General features: G+C 45.8%; 1 long non-coding RNA gene and 6 other non-coding genes across 8 annotated transcripts in view; 1 reads left to right on the plus strand and 6 right to left on the minus strand.

Annotated features, from left to right (window-relative positions):
* Window positions 1-3,942: 3,942 nt before the first annotated feature.
* TRNAF-GAA lies at window positions 3,943-4,016 on the minus strand. The gene has a single exon. It is a non-coding gene; the product is annotated as a tRNA-Phe (tRNA).
* Window positions 4,017-4,421: 405 nt separating this feature from the next.
* TRNAF-GAA lies at window positions 4,422-4,494 on the minus strand. Its single transcript has one exon. It is a non-coding gene; the product is annotated as a tRNA-Phe (tRNA).
* A 5,594-nt stretch (window positions 4,495-10,088) lies between these two features.
* On the minus strand, window positions 10,089-10,161 carry TRNAF-GAA. The gene has a single exon. It is a non-coding gene; the product is annotated as a tRNA-Phe (tRNA).
* An 856-nt stretch (window positions 10,162-11,017) lies between these two features.
* TRNAF-GAA lies at window positions 11,018-11,091 on the minus strand. Its single transcript has one exon. It is a non-coding gene; the product is annotated as a tRNA-Phe (tRNA).
* Window positions 11,092-11,464: 373 nt separating this feature from the next.
* On the minus strand, window positions 11,465-11,537 carry TRNAF-GAA. Its single transcript has one exon. It is a non-coding gene; the product is annotated as a tRNA-Phe (tRNA).
* A 3,878-nt stretch (window positions 11,538-15,415) lies between these two features.
* Window positions 15,416-15,488, minus strand: TRNAV-UAC. Its single transcript has one exon. It is a non-coding gene; the product is annotated as a tRNA-Val (tRNA).
* Window positions 15,489-15,705: 217 nt separating this feature from the next.
* LOC123331727 overlaps window positions 15,706-21,287 on the plus strand; it is a 29,594-nt gene continuing 24,012 nt past the window's right edge. The window contains exons 1-3 of one of the 2 annotated variants that reach the window (XR_006548468.1): window positions 15,706-15,844; window positions 16,659-16,767; window positions 17,660-17,712. This is a non-coding gene — a long non-coding RNA (uncharacterized LOC123331727). Of the gene's footprint in view, window positions 15,845-16,523; window positions 16,768-17,659; window positions 17,713-21,287 lie in introns of both variants that reach the window. The other variant, XR_006548469.1, reaches the window with a different exon arrangement.

Genomic DNA, 21,287 nt, shown 5'->3' on the forward strand with positions numbered 1-21,287 from the left:
CTGGATGTCAGTTAGGGATGCCATCAGGTCTACCCCTGGTGCATCTGCACCCCGGCTCGGTGGTAGACCCGGGAGGGAGGAGTACGGTGCCTGCGTCGGTAAGGGACAGATTAAGTCTGACCAGGAAAGAAAAGCTTTGGTGTAAAATCTGTCAACACCCCCATCTAGAGCATGGAGGGACACCTCCGGTAGAAAGATGGCGCTGGTCACTTTTTTTTCTCTCTTACAGATGGGAGCTAACAATTCCAGCCTCACTCCTTTGGACTGTATCCTGAAAAACTGGATTTTTTGATCCCCAGGGTTTAAAGAAGATACACCTGGTCTTCCTATGTGATACTGCATGGCCACGGTATCCATTGGAGGATGGCAAATGGTGGCTGGTTGGAGAGTCTCTTAAGTATAATACTGTTTTACAATTAGACCAGTTCTGTACAAAACAAGGGAAGTGGGTAGAAGTAGCATATGTGTTGCCCTTTTTCTCTCTGTGAAATATGGCAGACTTATGTCCTAAGGGTATAGATTTGGGTGCGACTCCTTTAGCTCCCTCCTGTCCTCCTACTTTGCTAGATGAAATGGAGGACAGGAGACAAAGAGATAAAGAAAAGCAGGTTTCTCCAATCTGTCCCTGGGATCATATGTGCAGAGCAGCCAGAAAGACTGAGGAACAGCCACACAAGCTGTTGCCTCTTCATTAATCACCCACCAGGAGAAATAATCAGTCTATGAGAGTTAATAAGCCTTTTTCTTATCAAGAAATACAAAGAATCAAGGAGGATCTGGGAGACTATTTAGAGGACCTAGAAAAATATTAGAGCTTTTAAAGGTGTTTACCCTGCTTTATGACCTTACTTGGAAGGATGTGATGTCTATCTTGGGAAAAGCAGTTGCTTATGAAGATGAATGGTTTGGTAATGAATCAGTAGGGAAGAGGGAGGATGAGATAACCGCCCTCCCCACTGGGAATCAGACTGTCCCAACTACAGAACCAGACTGGGGCTACAACACAGCTAAAGGAAGATGGGATTAGTGTCATTTTGTCCTTTCAGTTCAGTTCAGTTGCTCAGTCGTGTCCAACTCTTTGAGATTATTTGCATGAATTGCAGCACGCCAGGCCTCCCTGTCCATCACCAACTCCCGGAGTTCACTCAAACTCATGTCCATCGAGTCGGTGATGCCATCCAGCCATCTCATCCTCTGTCGTCCCCTTCTCCTCCAGCCCCCAATCCCTCCCAGCATCAGAGTCTTTTCCAATGAGTCAACTCTTCACATGAGGTGGCCAAACTACTGGAGTTTCAGCTTTAGCATCATTCCTTCCAAAGGACACCCAGGACTGATCTCCTTTAGAATGGGCTGGTTGGATTTCCCTGCAGTCCAAGGGACTCTCAAGAGTCTTCTCCAACACCGCAGTTCAAAAGCATCAATTCTTCGGTGCTAGGCTTTCTTCACAGTCCAACTCTCACATCCATACATGACCACTGGAAAAACCATAGCCTTGACTAGATGGACCTTTGTTGGCAAAGTAATGTCTCTGCTTTTTAATATGCTATCCAGGTTGGTCATAACTTTCCTTTCAAGGAGTAAGCGTCTTTTAATTTCATGGCTGCAATCACCATCTGCAGTGATTTTGGAGCCCAAAAAATAAAAGACAAAATAAATTTTGTCCTTTCAACTATGGCAAATTGGCAAACATAGAACAGGAGAAGGAAGCTCCTGGTAAATTCCTAGATAGACTGAGAGAAGCCCTTCGCAGATTCACTGAGATTGATCCAGAATGTGAAGAGGGAAAAGTGATCTTAAAAGATTTCTCACTCAGTTGGCTCCAGATATCTGCCGTAAGCTATTAAAACGGGCGTATGGACCAAATCAGTCTTTAGATAATCTGTTAGAACTGGCTCAGACAGTCTGTTATGGTAGGGAATATGAGGAAAAGAAAGAAAGGCAGAAAAAGACAAAGGAACAGGTGGAAGCCTTTCATAGCATAGCTATGAAAACCATTCTTAAACAGCCTGAGACAAATGCCCAGAAGGACCCAGGTGAAAAGGGATGGGATTGCTATTACTGTGGAAGGGAGGGGCACCTCAAAGGGGATTGCTCTCAGGCATCTAAGCCGCCCCTGGCTCCATGTCTGGTCTTCAAAGGACCACACTGGAAGAGAGACTGGCCCCAGAGTCATAGGTTTCAGGGGTCAGACTCTCAAAATAATCAGGATTGAAGGTGCCCGGGGGTCCCCACACAAGCTCCCGTCCTAATTACACCTGAGGAACCCTGGGTATTAATAACTGTGGGAGGCTAATCCGACGATTTCCTTTTAGACACTGGGGCAACTTACTCCATGCTTACTGAAGCCCCTGGCCCACTGGACGAGCCAAAAGATGGACCTGATAATCTATGTGAGCCTACTTCTGACTCCAAAAATCCTGAGTCTGCCATTTGATCCTCAAGACAATGCCTTCCTGTCCTGGGCTCACTCCTACGCTGCATTCCACAACCAGTCTAACTGCTGGGTCTGTGGAGCACTCCCCTCTTCATCAGTGGAAGGCTTCCCATGGTGGACATCTCCACTTCAAGGAAAAGACTTTCTCCAAGTCTGTGAATACCTTGACAACAATCATATGTGGTGCCTCTTCTTAAACTGATGACATCTAACAATCCTAAAATGGACTGATTTAACTATGGACATATGGCTCAGATGTAAAGCGTCTGCCCGCAATGCGGGAGACCCGGGTTCGATTCCTGGGTTGGGTAGATGCCCTGGAGAAGGAAATGGCAATCCACTCCAGCACTCCTGCCTGGAAAATCCCATGGAAGGAGGAGACTGGTGGGGTCGCAAAGAGTCGGACACGACTGAGCGACTTCACATTCACTTTCAGTTTCAATGACTATTTTGCCTTGCATCTGGAACTGTGTAATTGGATTTGGTTGTAGTCACATGAAGGCTTTTAAGTTACAAATGGCGTCCAAGATCCTAGGAGTGCCACAGCCTCCTCCAACTATTACTTGGGGCCCCTGGATCAGAGACCCTCAATGTGAGGGTTAGAAGAATATGTTGCATCAACAATTTAGGGAACACACCCCTAAACAGCAGGAAGTAGTTATGGAATCAAAACGACACCCCTTTCCCTTGGCAACATAATTCTACTAAAAGAAAAGGGGGGAATGACAGAGTCATTTCCTAGGCAGGTTGATAAGTCTAGGGGTACCCAAGGAGAGAGGGGTCTGGAATTCTTAAGGAGGAAGAAAGGACAAACTTTTCTTTCCTCTACATTCCTTAGGATTATGTATCCTGCCTGAGGACAGTCTCTGGATTAAACCTTCTGGCTAATTCTGTTATCTTAAAATGTAAATTATGGGAATAGGTCTGGTGAGGACTTTACAACCTCCAGACATTCTTTGGATTCATTGGAGAGTATATAACTCCATTGCTAACACTAGCAAGCCGGTACTCTTTCTCACCCCCTTCTGATGTCTATGTCAGAAGCTTTCTCTGTTTCCTTTATACTTTAATAAAACTTTATTATACACACACACACACACACACACACACACACACACACACACACAAAGAGTTTCTCAGAGGCGTCCCTGCTTCTTGATTGTAAGGGAACAATTGCAATGCCTGGTGGCTCAGATAGTAAACAGTATGCCCACAATGCAGGAGACTTAGGTTTGATCCCCAGGTTGGGAAGATCCTCTGGGGGTCAGGGGGGAATGGCAACCCACTCCAGTATTCTTGCCTGGAGAATTCCACGGAAGGACCGAGCCTGGTGGACTGTGGTCCATGGAGTCACAGAGTCGGACACAACTGTGGGACTAACATTTTCTTTCACTGGATATAGAACTTGTACTGGATGTATGCTGAAACACTTGCTCTTTGAGAGAGCTCAGATCGAAAGATTGCAAGAAGTGCGCCTTTCCTTGGGATGTGGACGAAAACAGCGGCTTCGCCGGAACCCGGAATTGAACCGGGAACCTTTAGATTTTCAGTCTAGCGCTCTGCTAACTGAGCTATTCCGGGCGCCTGATGGAAGCTCCCTCAACGTATCTTAAGAGTTTCTCAGAGGCGTCCCTGCTTCTTCATTGTAAGGGAATAATTGCAATGCTCGTGGCTCAGATAGTAAAGAATATACCCGCAGTGCGGAAGCCCTAGGTTCGATCCCCGGGTAGGGAAGATCCTCAGGAGAGAGAAAAATCGCAACCCACTCCAGTATTCTTGCCTGGAGAATTCCACGGACAGACCGAGCCTGGTGGACTGTGGTCCATGGAGTCACAGAGTCGGACACGACTGTGCAACTAACATTTTCTTTCACTGGATATAGCACTCCTCTTGGATGTAAACTAAAACACTTGCTCTTTGCGAGAGCTCAGATTGCGAGGTTGCAAGAATTGCACCTTTCCTTGGATGTAGATGAAAACAATAGGGGTGTCGGAACCCGGGATCGAACCAGGGACCTTTAGAACTTCAGTCTAACGCTCTCGCAACTGAGCTATTCCGGTTTCCTGATGAGCCCCGCCCTCAATGTATCTTAAAGAATTTCTCAGAGGCGTCCCTGCTTCTTCATTGTAATGGAACAATTACAATGCCTGGTGGCTCAGATAGTAAAGAATATGCCCGCAGTGCTGAGACCTAGGCTCGATCCCCGCGTAGGGAAGATCCTCAGGAGAGAGGGAAATCGTAACCCACTCCAGTAATCTTGCCTAGAGAATTCCATGGGCAGAGGGAGCCTGGCGGACTATGGTCCATGGAATCACAGTGTCAGACACAACTTAGCGACTAACACTTTTTCACTGGAATTAGGACTCCTTCTACATGTAAGCTAAAACACTTGATCTTTGTGAGAGCTCAGAATGCGAAGTTGCAAGTGTGCCTTTCGTTGGAATATAGACGAAAACACCTGCTTTTCTGGAAACCGAGATCGAACCTGGGACCTTTAAGATTTTCAGTCTAACACTTTTCTAACTGAATTATTCCGGCCCCTTGGAGAGCTCCCCCCCCCCCCAAATATCTTAAAGAGTTTCTCAGAGGACCCCGTGCTTCTGCATTGTAAGGGAACAATTGCAATGCCTGGTGGCTCAGATGGTAAAGAATATGCCCGCAGTGCGGGAGACCTAGGTTCCATCCCCGGGTCGGGAAGATCCTCAGGAGAGAGGGAAATGGCAACCCACTCCAGTATTCTTGCCTGGAGAATCCCATGGATGGAGGAGCCTGGTGGGCTACAGTCCATGGGGTCGCAAAGAGTCGGACACGACTGAGTGACTTCACTTTCCTGGATGTAAGCTAAAACACTTGCTCTTTGACAGAGCTCAGAGTGCAAAGTTGCAAGAAGTGTGCCTTTCCTTGGGATGTAGGCGAAAACACCTGCTTTGCTGGAAACCGAGATCGAACCGGGGACCTTTAAGATTTTCAGCCTGCTGCTGCTAAGTCACTTCAGTCGTGTCCAACTCTGTGCGACCCCATAGACGGCAGCCCACTAGGCTCCTCTGTCCCTTGGATTCTCCAGGCAAGAACACTGGAGTGGGTTGCCATTTCCTTCTCCAATGCATGAAAGTGAAAAGTGAAAGTAAAGTCGCTGCCATGCCCAACTCTTAGTGACCCCATGGACTGCAGGCTCCTCTGTCCATGGGATTTTCCAGGCAAGAGTTCTAACTGAATTATTCCGGCTCCTTGGCGAGCCCTCCCGCCCCGCCCTTACCACCGTCCCCCACCACCCCTCCCCCCGCCCCCAATGTATCTTAAAGAGTTTCTTAGAGGCGTCGCTGCTTCTTCAGTGTAAGGGAACAGTTGCAATACCTGGTGGCTCAGACAGTAAAGAATATGTCCACAATGTGGGAGACCTAGGTTCGATCCCCGGGTTGGGAAGATCCTAAGGCGAGAGGGGAATAGCAAACCACTCCAGTATTCTTGCCTGGAGAATTCCACGGAAGGACTGAGCCTGGTGGACTCTGGCCATTGGAGTCACAGAGTCGGACACGACTGTGCGACTACATTTTCTTTCACTGGATATAGGATTCCTCCTGGATGTAAACTAAAACACTTGCTCTTTGCGAGAGCTCAGATTGCGAGGTTGCAAGAATTGTGCCTTTCCTTTGATGTAGATGCCACTCCTGCACCATTGCAGCCTGGCACTCTAGGCCGCCACCCTGACCTTGGACGTGGGGTAGCTCCTCTCAGCCACGCTTCTGCGAGGTCCATCGCAGCCGGCGCGTTGAAGTTCAGGAGGGGTGGCGGTGAGGAGATACCCCTCATCCAAGGTAAGGAGCAGCAGCTGCGCTTTGCTGGAACAGCCGTGAAGAGACACCCCACGTCCAAGGTAAGAGAACCCAAGTAAGACGGTAAGTGTTGCGAGAGGAAATCAGAGGGCAGACAAACTGAAACCATAATCATAGAAAACTAGTCAATCTAATCACACAGACCACAGCCTGGTCTAACTTAGTAAAACTAAGCCATGCCTGTGGGGCCACCCAAGACAGGCGGGTCATGGTGGAGAGGTCTGACAGAATGTGGTCCACCGGAGAAGGGAATGGCAAACCACTTCAGTACTCTTGCTTTGAGATCCCCATGAACAGTATGAAAAGGCAAAATGATAGGATACTGAAAGAGGAACTCCCCAGATCGGTAGGTGTCCAATATGCTACTGGAGATCAGTGGAGAAATAACTCCAGAAAGAATGAAGGGATGGAGCCAAAGCAAAAACCATACCCAGTTGTGGATGTGACTAGTGATAGAAGCAAGGTCTGATGCTGAAAAGAGCAATATTGCATAGGAACCTGGAATGTTAGGTCCATGAATCAAGGCTAATTGGAAGTTGTCAAACAGGCAATGACAGGAGTGAATGTCGACATTCTAGGAATCAGCGAACTAAAATTGACTGGAATGGGTGAATTTAATTCAGATGACCATTATATCTACTACTGCAGGCAGGAATCCCTTAGAAGAAATGGAGTAGCCATCATGGTCAACAAAAGAGTCCAAAATGCAGTACTTGGATGCAATTGCAAAAATGACCGAATGATCTCTGTTCGTTTCAAGGCAAACCATTCAATATCACAGTAATCCAAGTCTATGCCCCAACCAGTAATGCTGAAGAAGCTGAAGTTGAACAGTTCTATGAAGACCTACAAGACCTTTTAGAACTAACACCCAAAAAAGATGTCCTTTTCATTATAGGGGACTGGAATGCAAAAGTAGGAAGTCAAGAAACACCTGGAGTAACAGGCAAATTTGGCCTTGGAATACAGAATGAAGCAGGGCAAAGTCTAACAGAGTTTTGTCAAGAGAATGCACTGGTCATAGCAAACACCCTCTTCCAACAACACAAGAGAAGACTCCACACATGGACATCACCAGATGGTCAACACCGAAATCAGATTGAATATATTCTTTGCAGCCAAAGATGGAGAAGCTCTATACAGTCAGCAAAAACAAGACCGGGAGCTGACTGTGGCTCAGATTATGAACTCCTTATTGCAAAATTCAGAGTTAAATTGAAGGAAGTAGGGAAAACCACTAGACCATTCAGGTATGACCTAAATCAAATCCCTTATGATTATACAGTGGAAGTGAGAAATAGACTTAAGGTACTAGATCTGAAAGAGTGCCTGATGAACTATGGATGGAGGTTCATGACATTGTACAGGAGACAGGGATCAAGACCATGCCCATGGAAAAGAAATGCAAAAAAGCAAAATGGCTGTCTGGGGAGGCCTTACAAATAGCTATGAAAAGAAGAGAAGCAAAAAGCAAAGGAGAAAAGGAAAGATATAAGCATCTGAATGCAGAGTTCCAAAGAATAGCAAGGAGAGATAAGAAAGCCTTCCTCAGGTATCAATGCAAAGAAATAGAGGAAAACAACAGAATGGGAAAGACTACAGATCTCTTCAAGAAAATTAGAGATACCAAGGGAACATTTCATGCAAAGATGGGCTCGATAAAGAACAGAAATGGTATGGACCTAACAGAAGCAGATGATATTAAGAAGAGGTGGCAAGAATACACAGAAGATCTGTACAAAAAAGATCTTCACGACCCAGATAATCATCATGGTGTGATCACTGACCTAGAGCCAGACATCCTGGAATGTGAAGTAAAGTGGGCCTTAGAAAGCATCACTATGCACAAAGCTAGTGGAGGTGATGGAATTCCAGTTGAGCTCTTTCAAATCCTGAAAGATGATGCTGTGAAAGTGCTTCACTCAATATGCCAGCAAATTTGGAAAACTCAGCAGTGGCCACAGGACTGGAAAAGGTCAGTTTTCATTCCAATCCCAAAGAAAGGCAACGCCAAAGAATGCTCAAACTACCACACAATTGCACTCATTTCACACGCTAGTAAAGTAATGCTCAAAATTCTCCAAGCCAGGCTTCAGCAATATGTGAACTGTGAACTTCCAGATGTTCAAGCTGGTTTTCGAAAAGGCAGAGGATCCAGAGATCAAATTGCCAACATCCACTGGATCATCAAAAAGCAAGAGAGTCCCAGAAAAACATCTATTTCTGCTTTATTGACTATTCCAAAGCCTTTGACTGTGTGGATCACAATAAACTGTGGAAAATTCTGAAAGAGATGGGAATACCAGACCACCTGACCTGCCTCTTGAGAAACATATATGTAGGTTAGGAAGCAACAGTTAGAACTGGACATGGAACAACAAACTGGTTCCAAATAGGAAAAGGAGTACGTCAAAGCTGTATATTGTCACCCTGTTTATTTAACTTCTATGCAGAGTACATCATGAGAAACGCTGGGCTGGAAGAAGCACAAGCTGGAATCAAGATTGCCAGGAGAAATATCAATAACCTCAGATATGCAGATGACACCACCCTTATGGCAGAAAGTGAAGAGGAACTAAAAAGCCTCTTGATGAAAGTGAAAGAGGAGAGTGACAAGTTGGCTTAAAACTCAACATTCAGAAAACTAAGATCATGGCATCTGGTCCCATCACTTCATGGGAAATAGATGGGGAAACAGTGGAAACAGTGTCAGACTTTTTTGGGGGGGCTCCAAAATCACTGCAGATGGTGATTGCAGCCATGAAATTAAAAGACGCTTACTCCTTGGAAGGAAAGTTATGACTAACCTAGATAGCATATTCAAAAGCAGAGACATTACTTTGCCAATAAAGGTCCATCTAGTCAAGGCTATGGTTTTTCCAGTAGTCATGTATGGATGTGAGAGTTCAACTGGGAAAAAAGCTGAGCGCTGAAGAATTGATGCTTTTGAACTGTGGTGTTGGAGAAGACTGTTGAGAGTACCTTGGACTGCAAGGAGATCCAACCAGTCCATTCTAAAGGAGATCAGCCCTGAGTGTTCTTTGCAAGGAATGATGCTAAAGCTGAAACTCCAGTACTTTGACCACCTGATGTGAAGAGTTGACTTATTGGAAAAGACTCTGATGCTGGGAGGGATTGGGGGCAAGAGGAGAAGGGGACGACAGAGGATGAGATGGCTGGATGGCATCACGGACTCGATGGATGTGAGTTTGAGTGAACTCAGGGAATTGGTGATGGACAGGTAGGCCTGGCGTGCTGTGATTCATGGGATTGCAAAGAGTTGGACACGACTGAACAACTGAACTGAACTTGGATGTAGATGAAAACAATAGCTCTGCTGGAACCCAGGATCAAACCAGGGACTTTTAGATCCTCAGTCTAACACTCTGCCAACTGAGCTATTCGGGCTCCCTGTGAGCCCCACTCTCAATGTATCTTAAAGAGTTTCTCAGAGGCGTCCCTGCTTCTTCATTGTAAGGGAACAATTGCAATGCCTGGCGGCTCAGATAGTAAAGAATATGCCCGCAGTGCTGAGACCTAGGTTCGACCCCACGGTCGGGAAGATCCTCAGGAGAGAGGGAAATGGCAACCCACTCCAGTATTCTTGCCTGGAGAATTCCACGGACAGACCGAGCCTGGTGGACTGTGGTCCATGGAGTCACACAGTCGGATACGACTGTGCGACTAACATTTTCTTTCACTGGATATAGGATTCCTCCTGGATGTAAGCTAAAACACTTGCTCTTTGCAAGATTGCAAGAATTGCGCCTTTCCTTTGATGTTGATGCCACTTCCTTGGATGTAGATGAAAACAATTGGGCTGCCAGAACCCGGGATTGAACCAGGGACCTTTAGAACTTCAGTCTAACGCTCTCCCAACTGAGCTATTCCGGCTCCTTGGTGAGCCCCGCCCTCAATGTATCTTCAAGAGTTTCTCAGAGGCTTCCCTGCTTCTTCATTGTAAGGGAATAACTGCAATGCCTGGTGGCTCAGATAGTAAAGAATATGCCCATAGTGCGCGAGACATGGGTTCAGTTCCTGGGTTGGGAAGATCCCCTGGCGAAGCTAATGGCAACCCACTCCAGTATTCTTGCCTGGAGAATTCCACAGAAGGACCGAGCCGGGTGGACTGTGGTCCATGGAGTCACAGTGTCGGCCACGACTGTGAGACCATTTTCTTTCACTGGAGATAGGACTCCTGTATGTAAGCTGAAACACTTGCTCTTTGAGAGCGTTCAGATCGCGAGGTTGCAAGAAGTGAGCCTTTCCTTGGGATGTGGACAGGAACAGCGGCTTCGCCAGAACCCCGAATTGAACCGGGAACATTTAGATTTTCAGTCTAACGCTCTCCTAACTGATCTATTCCGGCTGCCCTGTGGAAGGTCCCTCAATGCATCTTCAAGAGTTTCTCAGAGGAGTCGCTGGTTCTTAATCATAAGGTAATAATTGGAATGCCTGGTGGAGCCGATAGTAAAGAGTATGTTGGAAATGCTGGAGACCTGAGTTCGATCCCTGGGTTGGGAAGATCCTCAGGAGAGACGGGCATGGCAACCCACTCTAGTGTTCTTGCCTGTTGGACTGTGGTCCATGGAACCACAGAGTCGGACACGAGTGAGCAACTAACAGTTTCTTTCACTGGATGCAGGACGACTCCTGGATGTAAGCTAAAACACTTGCTCTTTGAGAGACCTCAGATCGCGAAGTTGCAAGAATTGCCCCTTTGCTTATATGTAGATGAAAACACTGACCCTGCCAGAACCCGGGATCAAACCAGGGAGCATTTAGATCTTCAGTCTAACGCTCTCCCAACTGAGGTATTCTGGCTACCTTGGTAACCCTCTCTTCAAGGTATCTTAAAGAATTTTTCAGAGGCGTGTCTATTTCTTAATTGTAAAGGAACAATTGCAATGCCTTGTGGCTCAGATAGTAAAGAATATGCCCGCAATGCGGGAGACCTGGGTTCGATTCCTGGGTTGGGAAGATCCCCTGGCAACCCACCCCTTCCCGGGCAGAGCGAGCCTGGTGGACTGTGGTCCATGGAGTCACAGAGTCAGACACGACTGAGCGACCAACACTTTCTTTTATTAGACATAGGACTCCTCCTCCTGGATGTAAGCTAAGACATCCTTGAGAGAGCTCAGATCGTGAGGTTGCAAGAATTGCACTTTCTCTTCAATGTAGATGAAAACACTGAATCTGCCAGAACCCGGGATGGAACCAGGGACCTTTAGATCTTCAGGCTAATGCTCTCCCAACTGAGCTTTTCCAGCTCCTTATGATGCCCACCTCAAGGCATCTTTAAGGGGTCCTTGGGGGAGTTGCTGATTCTTAATTACAAGGAAACAATTGCAATTGTTTATTTGCAAACAGATAATGGATCTAAAAGATCCCTACTTAGAAATTTATCTTGGGTGTTTGCAAAATAACCTTGGAGTTATATTTTTATAGGTCTTCCCAAATATTGAGAAATGTGACTAAATAACAAAAGTTGTAAGATTGGGGAATCATGAAAGTGAGTATTCTACCAATAAAATAATGAGAGAGTAGAGCAGTCCATGGCGTCGCTAAGAGTCGGACACGACTGAGCGACTTGACTTTGAGTTTTCACTTTCATGCATTGGAGAAGGAAATGGCAACCCACTCCAGTGTTCTTGCCTGGAGAATCCCAGGGACGGGGGAGCCTGGTGAGCTGCCGCTTGTGGGGTCGCACAGAGTCGAACACAACTGACGTGACTTAGCAGCTTAGCAGAGAAGAAAATGATTTAAATCAGGAATTCTGACTCCGTGTGAGTTTTGTTGTTGTCTGTCTACCAGGTCATTGGCAGAGTGAAGCCTCCTTCTTCCTGCCCTCCTTATTTATTTCGTGTAACACGCATAAATATACAGTGACCACAAAGAACCAATTTCTAATGTATGTAAAAACCTAAAAAGGAATTCTGAGTTAATGGGTCCTTGAAAGATGAGAGAGCCACGAAAGAGCATGATTTGAAAGATTGACATCGAATTTAAAATTTGAATTGGATGACATTTTAGAGATTTGCCTTTAATTTCTCCTTAATTAAGCATTTCACTCTGCCCAGGCTATATTTAGAAATTTTAAAATGATTGAGTGTATTGAGCCTTTGGGGATTCCTGACTCTCAGTTGGATTATGCTTTCTTAGTGTCCAGTGGTATTCGGCATGTTATGTTAATCCATATTTAAACTAGGGTGACCTCACATCCCGATTTGCCTGGGACAGTCCTGGTTTACACCTGTTGTCCCAGTAGAATTATTAATAGCATCCTCTGCCACTCTCAGTAGTGTCCTGGTTTGGAAGATTAAATTCTATCATCACCCTAATTTTGGCTCCTAAAAACGTTCAAGAATATACCAGACTTTCTTAATTGTTGCAATTTATAGTTATTTTACACAATTTTGAGACTCTTCCTTCTTTCTGTCCCATTTTTAGCATCCTTTGAACTTTAGATGGCTCCTCACAGAACCCGAAAGCCAATGGTGAGACAAAGAGGACCGCATCACACAAAGAAAACTATTGTTCATTAATAACACATATTAAGTAATTAGGATCCTTTGCTAATTAGTAATATTTTAATTATTCTGGTTGCATTTCTATTAATCAGCCATATGATTAATTCAATTGCATTATTAAGTATTTAATGAGTGCTAATGGTTTGATAGCACATACCTTCATAGCCAAAGAGAAGTAAAAACAAGAAGCCTTCTATCTTGCGTGGCATTCTCCCCTTGTCCTTGGCTGCTGCTCTTCCTTATCAAAGTGGAGAGCTTTCCTAGGAACAGAAGCTTAACTTAAGCACTGGCCTCATTAAGCATCTTATTCCATTTAGTTCTTAGGGCTTTGGCTGAGCCCCGCTAAATTAACCCACATAGTTACCTGCCTCAACAAGTCTCAGAGAGGAAGCTAATGTCAACTGAGGTCGGTTTAGCAAAGGAAGATACTGGCATTATTCTATGTTTAAATGTAAGCGAAGCAGAGGAGGAAAATAGAAACTAGCATCAGAAGACCCAGGTCTTAATCCTTTCTCTGCCATCATCTTCTAGGGGGTGACCTTGAGCAATTTCCTGCCAAGTAAGCACTAACTTCTTGAATTCTATGAAAATGACCTGGATTCCCCTCTCAGAAAGCAAGTTGGCATCATGTTTATGCCTATTTACTCAGGAAAACAGTAAATTGGGAGGGTGGTCAGTTACAGACAAACATTTACATTGCTGTGTTGTTATAACAAGACAAAATTGGAAACAATCTACATGGTCATCAAGGTGGGGATTCAGAACACCAAGCAGGTTTAAGAACTCAGATTCCCAAGACAGACTGGACTGGATGCAAATCCCAGCTCAACCAGTGGTAATGTGGCCTTGAGAAAGACAGGTAAGGTCTCTATGCCTCAGTTTTCTCCTCTGGAAGATGGTGAAAATAATGCCTACTTCATAGAGTTATAGGATTAGGCTACCCACTCCAGAAGGGATAGGCTACCCCCACTTCAGTATTCCTGGGCTTCCCTTGTGATTCAGCTGGTAAAGAATCTACTTGCAAAAAAAAAAAAAAAAAAAAAGAATCTACTTGCAATGCGGGAACCTGGGTTCAATCCCTGGATTGGGAAAATCCCCTGGAGAAGGGAACTGGTCACAAAGAGTCGAACAAGACTGAGCGACTTTCACTTCACTTCATAGAGTTAGTTTGAGGCTTAAATGGGATGAGATATATATATATAAATAATGTTGAACATAATTATTTATTATTACTGTACAGCCATTAAGAATAAAGTTGATGGGGGTAAGGGGAGTTGCTTAATGGATCAGAGTTTCATAAAAAAGTTGTGGAGATCTTTTTCACAACAATGTGACTATACTTAGCATTTCTGAACTATACACTTAAAAACAGTGAAGTTTTTTTTTTAAGTTAATGAAGTGATTATAACAACAGGGACAATCGTGTTACACTCCTGAGTTAGAAATGGACACAAATTTACCCCCTGTATGAACAAAAACAATGTGGAAAGATGCAGAGAAAAATACTGAGTTTCCCCTTCCCTTTTTAGTTCTTGGCCACCATTATCCCCGGAGAAGGCAATGGCACCCCACTCCAGTACTCCTGCCTGGAAAATCCCATGGACGGAGGAGCCTGGTAGTCTGCAGTCCATGGGGTCGCTGAGGGTCGGAGACGACTGAGTGACTTCCCTTTCACCTTTCACTTTCATGCATTGGAGAAGGAAATGGCACCCCACTCCACTGTTCTTGCCTGGAGAATCCCAGGGACGGGGGAGCCTGGTGGGCAGCAGTCTATGGGGTCACACAGAGTCGGACACGACTGACGTGACTTAGCAGCAGCAGCAACCATTATCCCACCTCAGTGCCCCAGGATCCCAGACACCTTTGCTTCATTCCTCTTGTCGAAGATGAAAAAGGTCAATATTAAAAAGATAACAATAAGCCCCCCCCCACCCTTTCAAAAGCGATGAATTAATACACAGGAACAAAAAGGAACTACAGTAATGTTTAATCATTCAGTTAGCATTTTGGGGGTGTCCACAAGCCTGACGCTTACTCTATACTATGCATGGCTTTTTCATACCTTTTTATTTTATTCTTCATTAAACAGATGACGGTCTATTTAAAGTCTATTCAACAAACCCTACTGCAGCACTACAAAGAAAAGGACTATTTTTTTCCTCTGCTCTGTATTTTAGAGTTTAATGGGGAAAAAAAATTTAGTAGTAGAAATAATAATAATAAACCTTAATAATAGAACTGCAGTCAAAGCACTTCTATACTATATTTTAGTTGGAGACGCTGCGGCGCGGCGGGGGGGCGGGCTGCCCTGGTTTGTAGGGGAAGGGCGGCTCCGGGTGATGTTGGTTTCCACGAGCGCTGGATTTCCCTAGGTTGCTCGAGTACCGAAGGAGACGTGGGGGTAGGACCCGGGCCCGGCCAGACCCCCACTTTTGCAGTTTCCTAGGTCGGGCGAGGGCGGTGGGGATGGAAGGAGAGGGTATTTGTCACTACACTTCTGTTATAAAAACATGCCAGAAACTAGAGAAAAATGAAAAAAAAAAATTTTAACAGAGAACGAAAAGCACCTCGTATTTTCTTTCCCATCGTTAAGAATGAAAAAAAAAACCTTCCCGGCTTGGTTCCACTGGGGCTCGAACCCAGGACCTTCTGCGTGTAAAGCAGACGTGATAACCACTACACTACGGAACCTCTATACAGAACACTCGCGTCGTTACTTTATTCATAGTGTCACAAGAGAACCAGAGCCTCTGCTGAAACCCCGCCCCTACGCCGTAACTCCGCCCCCACCGTGGCCCCGCGCCGCCTGTGGGATTTGGTGTTCGCGGCCCGGCGCCGAGCTCCCGGCTCCGGGCTCCGGCTCCGACGTCTGGAGCCCTCGCCCTCCGTGTTCTCTAGGTTTTTCGCCCTTGAGACCCGGGGAGGCCGAGGCGAGAGGTTACCCTCCTGGCGAGAGCGCCGCGCCACTAGTCAACCATCCCTAAACTTTCCCGCAGCCGCGGCGTTCGCGAGATCGGCCCGGTGGGCGGAAGCGGACAGTGCCCGAGGTGCGGCCCCTTCTAGTAGATTCCCTCAGCTTGTGAGGGACTCGCACTTCCCCACTTTCCCCACGGGCACACTGAGCCGCTTCCGTCAGTACTGGAAGCCTTGAGTCCGGAGCAGGGCGCACAGGAGCATCACGCCAGGCAAAGACTCAGGCAGCGCGGGGCTGGGGTGGTGGGGTGGCCCAGGGCGGGGGGGTCATTTTTATATTGATCTTTCTTTTGTCAGCTATGGAAAAGGCAGCTGGTCAGTCGGCCTCTTGCCCTAGGATACAGACTCCTAATGCTCCCCAGACCTTTTCCACTACATCCTTCCCCTCCTGAAGCCCCAGGGGCTTTTGTTTGAGCTTATTTGTCTGGGGAGGGACGGGGGCAGTAGAGACCAGCCGCCCCTTTATGGCTGGGGGTGGGGTGCGGCGGGGGTGAGGCAGGACCGGCCACAAGATTTGAGGGGCCCAATGCAAAAGGAAAATATCAGATTCCTTGATCTTAAGTTACTAAAAATTCCAAAATCATGACAGGAGAGCATTAAACCCAGCGCGGCCCGAGGGAGTGCAGCCCATGAGCCTGCTGCTGTGCTTCCAGGACTGTGGTCCCCAAAAAGTGCTGGGATCATCCATTATGAAGGGCGTGTGTGTGCTCTTTTTTCCTGGTTTTCATTGTCGGTGCCGTTTGTTTTCCCCAGTGCTTCTGGATGGGTCTTCCTTATCCTAGGATTGCTCGCCATCCTCAAGCTTGAAAACCCACTTAAAACCATTTGAGGGGCCTTTTTAAGTGGTGAGTTGGACATAGCTGAAGGCTATGGCTGTCCTCTTCCCAGGCGTCTTCCTCTGAGGCTGGCAAAATAATGGAGAAACGATACTGATTGTATGAAAGCATCCCTTTCGGCCAACTCCTGTCTTCCTGGGAAGGCCCCCTGGAAGAAACAGGTGGGTGGAAGGTGCACTAATCTGAGGGTGGTTATCTGGATTCTAGTGCTGCCTTGGCTACTCACTAGCTGTCTAGTCTTGAATGTCAGTTCACCTCCCAAGCCTCTGTATCTGCCTTTGTGAAATGTGTGGGTTGAACTAGACACCCTTGCTTTCCCCTCTGGGTCTAAGTGTTATCTCTACTTTCCAGGTTGAGAAAATGGAGGCACTTACCTGCCGTGTTAAGTTTTTCCACAGGAGTAGTTAGGGGCGGGGTTAGGTTCTCTAGTACCAGGTTTCCTGTATCCTAATTACCTCCCTGTAATGTTTACATGGGCCCCTTCCAGAATGCCTTTTTGTTGATAACATTTCCAGAGGCCTCTTGAGCACTTGACACTGAGAGTGTGAGCCATGGGATGACTATGAGTGGACAGCCACTAGCCAGAGGATGAATTCATGGAAAGTCTGTGTTCCTTGCCAGTGTGCCATAATGACTCCCACGATGCCTAGTAATGAGTGTATTTCACCTGTTTCCAAACCCTTGTCAGTTGAAAACAAGGCTGCCAAGAATTAGGCCTAAATTGCACCTGCCGGATGTGTTTTGGTTTGTCTCTACAGAATGCTTTGCCCTTTCTTGAGCTTTCTGTCTGCCCTTGCTCTAAGGGTTGGTTTGCCACGTGCAGGCTTTGGCCAGGTTCCCACACATAGAAAAGAGGCTGGTGCACCTCTGATGCACGCGACATAGGATTCTGCCTTTAGTGAAAAGGAAGGAGACTTCTGTTACACTCCCCAGCTGCCTTCAAGGTGTATTCACAGTCTCTGTTATTAGTTAAGTGCTATATGGTTTGCAAAGCATTTTCACATCCAGTCCTATGAGGTAGCCATGGTAACTACTACTGTCTCCATTTTTCAGCTGAAGAAGTTGAAGCTGAAGAGTTCCAGTGCCTTGCCGAGACCATTCTGTTGGTGAGTGGCAGGGTGGGGCTCATACTCAGCTTTCTGATAGCCATGTGATTTGGGGAGGCCCTTATTCCTAAAGGCTGCATGTTTGTATTAAGAGTGCCATTGGTCTCTTATAATATCTTGTCTTGTATAATTTGTTTCAACTGGAAGATAATTGCTTTACAATGTTGTGTTGGTTTCTGCTGTACAACAGCGTGAATCGGCTAGAAGTTTATATATGTTCTGTTTCTTTTGTGCCTTCCTGCCACCCTCTTTTGTAATTTTTTAAATGAAATCCTCAAAAGCTGGAACCAATAGCCTGTAGCCAATCACTGTTGATGACTTTGACCTTGACACTACTAGCGTCATGGCTAGTGCCACAGTTGGCCACAATTTCACCTTGCACTTCAGTCTAGTCAGTTAGATTTGTGAGGCCTGTTGCCCCCAGGTCTGCCAATAATCACTGAACAACTACCAGAGAAATAGATACACTAGCAAATAAAGACGAGAAGTCTCTTTAAACTTTTTGAGTCCTCTGATTTCTCAGAAATTTGGTATGGTTTCCCCAGCATTAGGCCTCACTGATGGAGGGTGACTCAACCAAGGAAACCACGGCCCCAAACATTGAGCTGACTTAGGAAGCTCCACTGACATGATTTCATTTAAATGTGATTGTACTCCTTCAGTGTTTTTTCAAGTATTCACTAAGGAAAGGGAGTGGTTACCTTAGTATGACAGAGTTCACCTTATTTTTCCCTTTTTACAGCTCATCAAGACATTTGAAACTAGTCTGTTGGAATGGGTGTTTTTTCTAAAACAAATTTATTTATTTTTTTTGGCAGTGCTGGGTCTTTGTTGCCTTGTGGGCTTTCCTCTAGTTGCAGAGAGCAGGGGCTACTCTTGGATGCTGTGGTGGCTTCTCTTGTTGCAGAGTACGGGCTCTAGGGCATGTGGGCTCAATAGTTGTGGCTTCCCGGCTCTAGAGGACAGGCTGAGTAGTTGGGATGCATGGGCTTAGTTGCTCTCCACCATGTGGGATCCTCCCAACGTAGGGATCAAACCCATGTCTCCTGTATCGGCAGGCAGATTCTTTGCCACTGAGCCACCAGGGAAGCCCCAGAATAGGTATTTGTTACTTTTTGCCCACCTACCTTTTCACAGTCGCTTACATCCCTCTGTCTTCTTAGCCAGTTCAAGTTCTGTGGTCATTTTTATCACTCCTTTGCCTCTTGGTTGCTTGTCCTTGTTGGCAAAACCAGTTTGTTAAATCCAACTCTTTCCCAATCCATCTCTGAATATGGCCCCAGGAGGAGCACACCTTCAGGCCTACTGATTTCACATTAAATTCTTGACGGAGTACCTCAGCGTGTTCTTAATGCAGCCCAGAATTATGTCTGCTTTCCCTGTTCAGTCATTTTCCACCTCACCTAGAGGACGGGTTCTTGTCTTCTCTCCCTAAATTTCCTGTACCTCCTGCCCCAACCTCACCTACAACTGATGACCTTGCTTCCTTATTTCCATGGGAAAAAAATAAAAAATGGAAGCAACCTGAAGAGGGGTAGTACCCCTCACATCTGCTCACTTGCCTGCATTTGTGCCCTTTTAGCTCTAGACCTGGCCCTGCCTCTAGATTAGGGCTTTCTGAACACAGCCCCGTTGACATTTGGAACTGGGGAGCTCTGTCGTGGGGGAGCTGTCCTGTGTAATGTGAGACGTTTCACAGCATCCCTGGCCTCTACTCACTAGATGCCGATAGCACCATTCCCCAAGTTGTTACAACCCAAAATATTCCCTGGGGGCTATTTGGCGATGTCTGGCGATGCTCTGGGCTGTCATGACTGGGGTGGTGGGGCTAGTGTGCTGCTAGCATCCGGTGCGTAGAGAGGAGAGATGCAGTGAAACATTCTACAATGCACAGAACAGCCCCCACCACAAGAAATATCTGTGCCCCCAAAGTCACTAGTGCCCTGGTTGAGAACTCCTGCCCTAGATGACTTGTCTGCATTCCTGACACCCAACCACCTGCTGTTACCTATTCAAGGAAAGTACCCTAACAACTCCCTTCTTTCTCCTTCATTTGTATCTACTTTCTCTCTATTGGATCATTCCTGTCAGCATACAAACATGCTGTAATTTTTCTCATTCTTAAAAAATCATCTCTTAATCTCTTTTCCACCTCAGCTACTCCCATTTCTGTGCTTTCTTTTATAGAAAAAAGAAAAACTCTTAGAAAATATGTCCCTAGGTGCTCTCTCCAGTACCTCTTCTCCTTGTGGAAGTGATTACCCCTCCCAGTTTTTTGGTTTTGTTTTTTGTCCTCCCAGCTTTTAGGATGCCACTCTCTCCTGATTTTGTTTCTTACCTCACTGGTCACCCCTTCCCAGTCACCTTTGCTAGATCTCATCTCTTAGACTTCTAAACATGGGTGTTCCACACGCCTCAGTTTGTGGATGTTTCTATTCATTATCACCACTCGGGTGATCTCATTTAATCTAATGACTTTAAATATGGTCGATAACCTAGATGACTTTCAAATTTATATCCCTAGTCCAGACTTTTCTTTCAAACTCCCAGTCTTCCTGCAAAACATGTCCATTTAGATGTCTAATAGGTATCTCAGTCCTGTTCTGCCTGTGTCCTCGCCTTTCTTAGTCTTCCTTATCTTCCTTGTCTCAGATAAGGGCAACCTCATCTTTCCACATTTTTCTTTCTACATTTAGGCCTAAAATGTACATTTTACATATTTCTACAAAATTGTACATCTTTCTACATTTAGGCCTAAAATGGAGAGAAAAATGGAAGAAATCATACTTGATTCTTTTTCCCATCTCACTTCAAATTTAATCTCACTTGCAAACCCTTTTGTCTATACCATCAAGATCTATGTAGAGTCTAATCACTCTCTACCATATGCCCTGCCACCATACAAATCAAAGTCACCGTCATTTTTGTCTGGATCATTGCCAAGAACCTCATATTCTGGCCTCCCAGCTTCTGCCCTTTTCTCCCTACAGACTATTCTTCACACAGTAACCAGAGTGATCTTTTTTATTTTTATTTTTTTTAAGTCCTACTTGCTGGGCATCTTCTCTCAGGCCTTGTCACCTAGGGATTTTTTTTAAAAACTTTATTTATTTTTAGCTGTACTGGGTCTTCATTGCTGCGTGGGCTTTTCTCTAGTTTCAGCAAGTGGGCTCTACTCTCTGGTTCTTGGGCTTTTCATTGTGGTGGCTTCTCTTGTTGCGGAGCATGGGCTCTAGGGCACTTGGGCTTCAGTAGTTGTGGTTTTTGGCTTTAGAGCGTGGGCTTAGTAGTTGCGGCGTAAGGACTTAGTTGTTCCTTGACATGTGGGATCTTCCCAGACCAGGGATCGAACACATGTCTCCTGCATTGGCAGGTGGATTCTTCATCACTGAGCCACCAGAGTGATCCTTTCAAGACCTAAGTTAGATCATGTCACTTTTCTGTTCAAAACCCTTCAATAGCTCTCCACCTTAACTCAAATGGAAGCCAGAGACTTACACTGGCTTGCAAAGTGCTACATGATCTGATCTTCCATTTATTACCCCTCTGATCATATATCCTGTTACATTGCCTTA

Source organism: Bubalus bubalis, chromosome X, assembly GCF_019923935.1.
Source record: "Bubalus bubalis isolate 160015118507 breed Murrah chromosome X, NDDB_SH_1, whole genome shotgun sequence".
Taxonomy (NCBI): Eukaryota; Metazoa; Chordata; class Mammalia; order Artiodactyla; family Bovidae; genus Bubalus; species Bubalus bubalis.